The sequence below is a fragment of the Dama dama genome, chromosome 20, assembly GCF_033118175.1.
Source record: "Dama dama isolate Ldn47 chromosome 20, ASM3311817v1, whole genome shotgun sequence".
Classification (NCBI taxonomy): domain Eukaryota; kingdom Metazoa; phylum Chordata; class Mammalia; order Artiodactyla; family Cervidae; genus Dama; species Dama dama.
Window position 1 is genome coordinate 96,273,037 of NC_083700.1, and position 8,076 is coordinate 96,281,112.

Sequence of the window (8,076 nt, forward strand, 5' to 3'; positions counted from 1 at the left end):
TTATTTAACTTATATGCATCATGTGAGTACATGATGTGAAATGCCAGGCTGGATAAAGCACAACCTGGAATTAAGATTGCCAAGAGAAATATCAATAAACTCAGATACACAGATGACACCACCCGTATGTCAGAAAGCCAAGAGGAACTAAAGAGCCTCTTGATGAAAGTGAAAGAGGAGAGTGAAAAAGCTGGCTTAAAACTCAGTATTCAAAAAACAAAGATCATGGCATCCTGTCCCATCACTTCATGGCAAACAGATGGGGCAACAATGGAAACAGTGACAGACTTCATTTTGGGGAGCTCCAAAATCACTGCTGGAGAAGGAAATGGCAACCCACTCCAGTATTCTTGCCTGGAGAATCCCAGGGACAGAGGAGAGCCTGGTGGGCTGCCATCTATGGGATCGCACAGAGTCAGACACAACTGAAGTGACTTAGCAGCAGCAGCAGCAGCAAAATCACTGCAGATGGTAACTGCAGCCACAAAATTAAAAGATGCTTGACCCTTGGAAGAAAAGTTATGATCAACCTAGACAGAATATTAAAAAGCAGAGACATTGCCAACAAAGATCTGTTTAGTCAAAGCTATGTTTTTTCCAGTAGTCATGTATAGATGTGAGAGTTGAACCATAAACAAGGCTGAGTGTCAAAGAACTGATGCTTTTGAACTGTGCTGTTCAAGAGTCCCTTGGACTGCAAGATCAAACCAGTCCATCCTAAAGGAAATCAGTCCTGAATATTCACTGGAAGGACTGATGCTGAAGCTGAGGCTCCAATCCTTTGGCCACCTGATGCAAAGAACTAACTTATTGGAAAAGATGCTGATGCTGGGAAAGATTGAAGGCAGAAGGAGAAGGAGATGACAGAGGATGAGATGGTTGCATGGCATCACTGACTCAATGGACATGAGTTTGAGCAAGCTCCAGGAGATGGTGAAGGACAGGGAAGCCTGGCATGCTGCAGTCCATGGGGTCACAAAGAGTGGAACACAACTGAGCTACTGAACAACAACAGTAGGAGTTCGAACCTGTGCCCCTTGCATTGAGAGAACAGACTCTTAACCACTGAGCCACCTGGGAAATCCCATGTCATAATCCCAGGATCTAGAGTCTAATCTTGGCAGAGAAAGAATAAAATGGAGGGATACCAAGCGCTTTAGAGAGACTATTTTGTATTTGACACATGTATTTGAAAAGTTAGTGGCATGTAAGATATAAAGCACACTTTAAATAACTGTTGTGCAGAGTGATACACTCCAAAATGACTGCTGTGAAAGTCTTCAAGGGCTACAGATACTCCCTGAAACAGTCATTTCCATAGCTTTGTAACTGCTTATTAAAACAAGCTTTTTCTGAATCTATAATTCTGTGAAATTTTCCGTTGGTGAATCAATCTTCACAGAACAGGCTTAAAGCAGTTTCCCAGAATTTGCTTTAGGATTTGGTTTCTGCCAAGGTTGTGTTCTTCCTTGTAGACACTGGCTGCAAATCAGGCAGCTGCCACTTGAGGACTGGGGGTATTACACAACTCAGTTCCTAGGGCACAATTAATATTTAATTTTTTTCAATTCATTTTGTTCAAATATAAAGCTATTTATTAAGCCTGTCTCTGTATGCCAAGTCCTTTCTTAAGAGATGGGGGGAAAAAATGAAAGACATTTTCCCTGCTTTGAAGAGCTCACAATCAAGAGACAAATACTGCTATCTAAGACAGACAGGCAGCGTTCTCATGTTGTAGAGGTTCTGCCTTATAAGACAGAAATCATATGTTCATGACTTCTTTACTCTTTCATTCACTAAGCAGATTGTAGAAGGTTCCATGTTTCTGGCACTGTCCTGGACACTGCATGGTGATGTGGCCTTGAGTTAACACTAATGGTGTTTGGGGTCCAGGAAGGATGAGGTGCAGCCAACAGAGGGGATGGGAGTGGGTGGTCACTGGCTTGGGCTTTGTGCATATATGGCTGGCAGAGGTCAGGGGAGGGGACCTTAATGGCAGTTGAGTCAGGAAGAGGAGCTGGACAGACCCCAGGTGAATGAGGAACAATCCAGACAAGGCTGTGATGCAGCTAGGCACTGGGATGTGTCCTCCCTGTGATGGAGGGCATGGGAGGCCTGGAGCCAATATGGCTTCAGTAGAAGGTAATGAGGCAAGGAGACTGAAAAGGACAGATGACGAGACCAAGGGATGGCTAGGTGGTCATTTCCAGAATAGAATAGGAAGACTCCAGAGGCAGATTGACTGAGGGGGACAAACCATTAATTGGGAGGCAAATGGTCCAGCAGGTTCAAGGTCACTAACCCGTGCCCTCTCCAGAAAGTCTCGCAGTTGCCATTCTGATTCCTTACCTAGCCCACTCTTGTTCTCTCAGGGGATTGGGAACCCTGTTGGTCTGCCTTCGATGGTGACAGCCTGGAAATGTGGCATTCCTTACCCCCTACACTGCCCTGCCCGGCCTGAAACCAGAAACTGCCTGTGGGTGAGTGAACACAGCTCTGATTCACATTTCCTGATTCACCTGACTTGACTCTGTGACCTAGTGTGCTGATCCTCTCCAACAGGATTCCCTGCTGCTGAGACCGGAAGTAGGAGTTAGGAGTCCTCAGAGACGTAGGTATTGTCAAAGGTCACAGGGGAGTGTGGACCAAGGCTTGGGTGGCGAGTTCAGTGTAGCTAGTAAGAAAGGGATCAGGGCTGGGCCACATGGAGGACAGCCCTGAATGCCCTGTTTCTGGTCAGTGGCCAATGCCTACCTAGCTCAGAACAGGGTTTGAGACCACTTCTCATTTCATTTACCCTGCTGGCCCAGGAACTGCCCTGGAAAGCAGTTTGCCATCAATGAGATGAAGGTGGCCATGGCCCTGACCTTGCTTCACTTTGAGCTGTCACCAGATCGCTCCAGGGCCGATGTTCATTCAAAGACTTGTGTTGAAGTCTAAAAATGGGATCAACTTGCAGCTTAGGAAGCTCCTCTAATCCTTGTAGGAACAAGGACAATCTCAGAGGGCCCCGGCCTGCCATCCTGTCTTGCTGTCACTCTCTCCTGTCCTTGCCTGTTTGCCCACTTCCTGCTTTGATCTGCCCGCCACCAGTGTGCCTCATCTTCTGCCTCCTGCCCAGCTGACTTTCTGTCCTCCTCTCACCTTTCTGGAGGCTCCCTATCTGCTCATCTCTCCATCTGTCTCTGACCCTCTGTATCTGACCCACTGTCCACCTGTATCCTGATTGTCTGCTCTCCTCCAGTCTGTCTAGTCTTTCCTGTGTTCCTCCCCTTCTGCCTGCCCGTCTGTTCCTGTATTCACTTCCTTTTGCTGATAAAATAATTTGCCACTGCCTTAGGGACTTAGAACAACACAAAGTTATTCTCTGATGGCTCTGGAGTGAGAAGTCTAAAAGGGGTTTCCCTGGACAAAATAACATGTTGGTGGGGCCTCTCTCCAGGGATCTAGGACAGGATACCACTCCTTGCCTTTTCTGCATCTAAAATTACAATCCTTGCATTCCTTGGCTCCTGGACCCTCCTCCCTACATGAATCCAGCAACATCTTCAAACGTCCCTTTGCTTCTGTCTTCACATCACCTTCTCTTTCATCAGGACCTTTGTGATTAGATGAACCACTCAGATAAGACAGGCTTGTTCTCCTGATCTGGGGATGAGAACGAGGACACCTGGGCAGCCGTCGCTGGACCTGCTAAGTCCTGTGACCACCATCGGCTTGTCCCCCGCTCTCTCCCATGAGTGATGGGTCTTCCTGTGTGTCAGTCACTTGGCTTCCCCTCTCTTGCCCTCCCTGGATATAGACTGTGTGTGTCTTCTCTGAAAGGAGCTGGATGAAACAGAAGAGAGAGGAGGGGAGGGAAGACAGTGGAGAAGAGGAGGGGAGATGACATCTGGGGAAAGTGTGCCTGGCCCCCCTGCAGCCTCTCACTCTGGGGTCCCTCATTCCCCACACCCTGCCTGGCATCTGAGGCCCCCGTGACAGCTGAGTCAGGAGAAAGGGCTCGTCTGAAAAGGCTCAGAGGGAAGGCGCTCACACCAGCACCTGTCAGGGCAGGAGCCTCCTGCTCTTCCGTGGTGGCTTCCTCACCACATCTGTAGAGGGGCCCAGCCAGTACCCACCCTGTGCTGAGCGGGGAAGACTTTACAGACTTGGCCAGGTACAAGGGTCTCCTTCACCCCAGAAGAGATTTGAGCAGAGCCCAGCCTGGCCAGGTCACCAGTCCCCTTCCTCACAGGCAGGGCCTGATTCCTCTGAGGACAAGAGTGGGTGGCTAAATTGGAAGGCCTGGGAGGAATCAGCTGGGCACAAGGCTTGGCTGTTGGGAGCAGATGTCAGACCCAAATCCAGGACAGCTGGTGGCACCTCCCCCACAGGACAGCACCTTGGAGTCCCTGGCATGCAGCCTGGCCACTCTGAGTGAGGACGGGCTTCTTCAGCCCTGCCATTCCTGGAGACCATGTTGGGGCCTGTCCTCCTGACCCTGGGCACTGACCAGAACCAGGCCCCTTGAACTCCTCCTCCAGCCTCTCTGCACCCAGCCCTGCTCTCTTCTGGTTCTGCACACAGGTCCGCCTCCCTCCCACCCCTGCCCTTCCTAGACCAGGGCCCTGGTGCCAGAGGAGACCTCCCAGCAGCACTGTGCTGTGCTGTGATGTTGCCATGTGCCTCCTGATGGGGCCTCTCCCCAGCCAGCACCTACAGCCGGGACCTTCAGACCAGTAATCCTCTCCCCATCTCCAGGTTCCTAGGTCTCCAGGCTAGCTCATTCTGCTTCTAGAAGTGACCAGGGGAAGGCTTCCTTCTTCAACAGGGTTGGATCACACTCTCGCTTGCTCTCTTTCTATGGCCATCTTGGTTCTGCACTCCCCAAACAAAACACCCGGTGAAGCCACAGAAAACGTCCCTGCCCTAGAGCAGGAGTTGCCACAGTCCCAGGCTGAGACAAGGTCTGGAACAGAAATCAGAGCTTGAGAAACAGGATTCTACGCAAGCAACCACACAAGCCCAGCTGGCAGCAGCAGCTGAAACTGATGAAGAACCAGTCAGGAAAGCAAAACAGAGCTGGAGTGAAAAGAAGGGATGGAAGGCTATGTTCAAACTAGGTCTTCACCAGGTACAGGGGTTACTAGAGTGACTAGCCAGACATCTAAGAATATCCTTTTTGTTTTTTTTTGTTGTTGTTGTTGTTGTTGTTTTTTAATTTTTTTTTTTATTATTATTATTATTTTTTTCCAGTGGGTTTTGTCATACATTGATATGAATCAGCCATGGATTTACATGTATTCCCAATCCCGATCCCCCCTCCCACCTCCCTCTCCACCCGATTCCTCTGGGTCTTCCCAGTGCACGAGGCCGGAGCACTTGTCTCGTGCATCCCTCCTGGGCTGGTGATCTGTTTCACCATAGATAGTATACATGCTGTTCTTTTGAAATATCCCACCCTCACATTCTCCCACAAAGTTCAAAAGTCTGTTCTGTATTTCTGTGTCTCTTTTTCTGTTCTGCATATAGGGTTATCGTTATCACCTTTCTAAATTCCATATACATGTGTCAGTATGCTGTAATGTTCTTTATCTTTCTGGCTTACTTCACTCTGTATAATGGGCTCCAGCTTCATCCATCTCATTAGGACTGGTTCAAATGAATTCTTTTTAATGGCTGAGTAATATTCCATGGTGTATATGTACCACAGCTTCCTTATCCATTCATCTGCTGATGGGCATCTAGGTTGCTTCTTTTTTTTTTTTTTTTTTTTTTAATTTTTTTTTTATTATTATTATTATTTTTTTCCAGTGGGTTTTGAGAATATCCTTTTTGTTATCAAGAAACCAGATGTGTACAAGAGCCCAGCTTTGAATACTTAGATAGTTTTGAGGGAAGCCAAGATCGAGGATTTATCTCAGCAAGCACAATTAGCAGCTGCTGAGAAATTCAACATTCAAAGTGAAGCTGTTTCCAAAATTCAGGAAAACACACAGATTCTAACTGTATAAGAGGCGAGCAAAGAGGAAGAGGTTGATGAAACAGGTGTGGAAGTTAAGGACATAGAACTGGTCGTGTCACAAGCAAATGTGTCAAGAACAAACGCAGTCTGAACCCTGAAGAACAACAGTAATGATATGGTAAGTGCTATTATGGAATTAACAATAACCATCTGAATAAAGGACCTTTTTTTGGTGCTTCAAAAGAGTAACTTCAGCTGACTTTGAAGTTTGTACTGTTTCTAACATTAATGAAGTTAAAGATTCTTGTTGAATGAAAAAAAAAAACAAAAAGTGGCCAGTTAGACACTGTGTTTGACCAGGAATGGAGCAGTAGAGTTAGCTGGGTATGCCCTAGACAGGAAGTTTGATGGGTCCCCTGGAGCGAAGTGGCACAGAAGGGGTCAGGCTTGTCACTCTCAGAGCATGGGGCGACAGGAACTTTTTCTTCTATGTGGCCAGCCATGAACATGAGTTGTAATCACAGGATTTTACAGGAGCTGAAGAGAATGACTAAGAAGAGACCTGGCTTGTTCCAGGCAGTAGGAAAGACCCCAGTTGCATCCATACTCCTACGTGCATCTGCCAGGAGTATGGATACAACTGGGGTTGTACATGTCATATACATGTATCAACTGGGGTTGTACATACACAGGCATCCCTGTGCAACCTCAAGCTATATGTGCCCCTTACACATTCCACACTCTGCTCACACACATGTGCACAAACTCTGGATCCTATGAGGCAGCAGGATCTCTTTGGAGAGCTGGTAGGATTAAATGGAATTCAGCTTTGGTGCCCACTGGTCCCCCAGCTCCCCTCTCACAGGGACCTTCCCCATTCCCTCTGACTCCAGAGCTCTCAGGGGCATGTGCCCTCAGAGAGAGATGCAATTCTACCCATAGAGTCTTAGTCAAAAGAGGGCAGAGTCAGGTTCTTTCCCTTAGTGTTTAAGTGGGATAACAGCTTCTTCCAGTCCTGCCTGACTGGCCTCCTGGCAATCCAGGGATCAGAGGAGTAGATGCACCTTAGACTTGAGTTCCACCCATGGGTCAGAGATGGATGGTACGCTGAGCTCTGCTTCCCAGGGTTGCCTACTGAAACCACTTCTTTACTCGTGCAGATAAAGTTCTGTCCAGGGCCAGGACAGAGGGGAAAGTGGGTGGCATGGGAGACACTCTGGTTAGGCCTCAGCATCCCAGCCTCAGGTGAGCAAGGAGATTTGAGTCTTGACAAGGTTTTGTAGGAGTGAGCATGAGGCCCATGGCCCGACTCCCAAGCCTGTGACCTTCTTCTCAGACCTTCTTCATCAGCAGCAGGAAGGATGTGTCTCCAGATGGTCTATCCCCAGGGCAATATAAAGACATCCTCAAGTCCCAGGGCCAGAATTCCCCCTCTCTTGCCTCTCCCCTAAAGCCCAGTTCCCTTTCTTCCTGTCCAGTTCCTGGACTGAAGCCCACTAATGGCTTTAGACTTGAACCCTAGAGGTGTATATGCCCCCAGCCATCAGGCAGGGACTACTTTGGGAAGAGCACTAATTCCCCACATGGCCCCAGCCTGAGTCCTTCTCCAAAAGTCCCTCTTTGCATCCTCATACCTCACCCTGCCTTAAAGTCTGATTCGAGCACCATCTCTTCCAGGAAGTCACCCTTTAATGTCACTCTGCCACCTTCCCCAGCCAAAACTGACATGCCCAGGGCACCAGGCAATAGTGATACAGACGCTGACTATGGCAGGAGTGCCCCAGAGACCAATCTCAGAAGGGGCAGAATTTACAACCATGAAACCATAGTCCATATTCCTCAACCTCAACAGTGGTTACCAGGGAGTTTTCTCTAAAAATTCATTCTTATGTATTTTTGGTTTAAGCAGTTTTTCCCTATGTCTGTTATATTCCAGACACATACACACAAAGTTAAACAAAGAAACAGATCTCGGTAAAGAGGGCAAGCCCTGAAAGCCATCTGTCTATCATGTGGAGTGGATGAGTATCTGATCATAACCACCAGTCCCAAGGCACAGATTCCATGTGAATGCTGTGTAGATTTTAGAAAGATGGACAATTTTGGGAGATCAATAAAGAATCTAGAAG

At 47.9% G+C, this 8,076-nt stretch overlaps 1 pseudogene; it reads left to right on the top strand.

The window, feature by feature from the left end:
• Positions 1 to 4,845: 4,845 nt before the first annotated feature.
• Positions 4,846 to 7,996, top strand: LOC133039994 (nascent polypeptide-associated complex subunit alpha-like; annotated as a pseudogene).
• Positions 7,997 to 8,076: the final 80 nt, after the last annotated feature.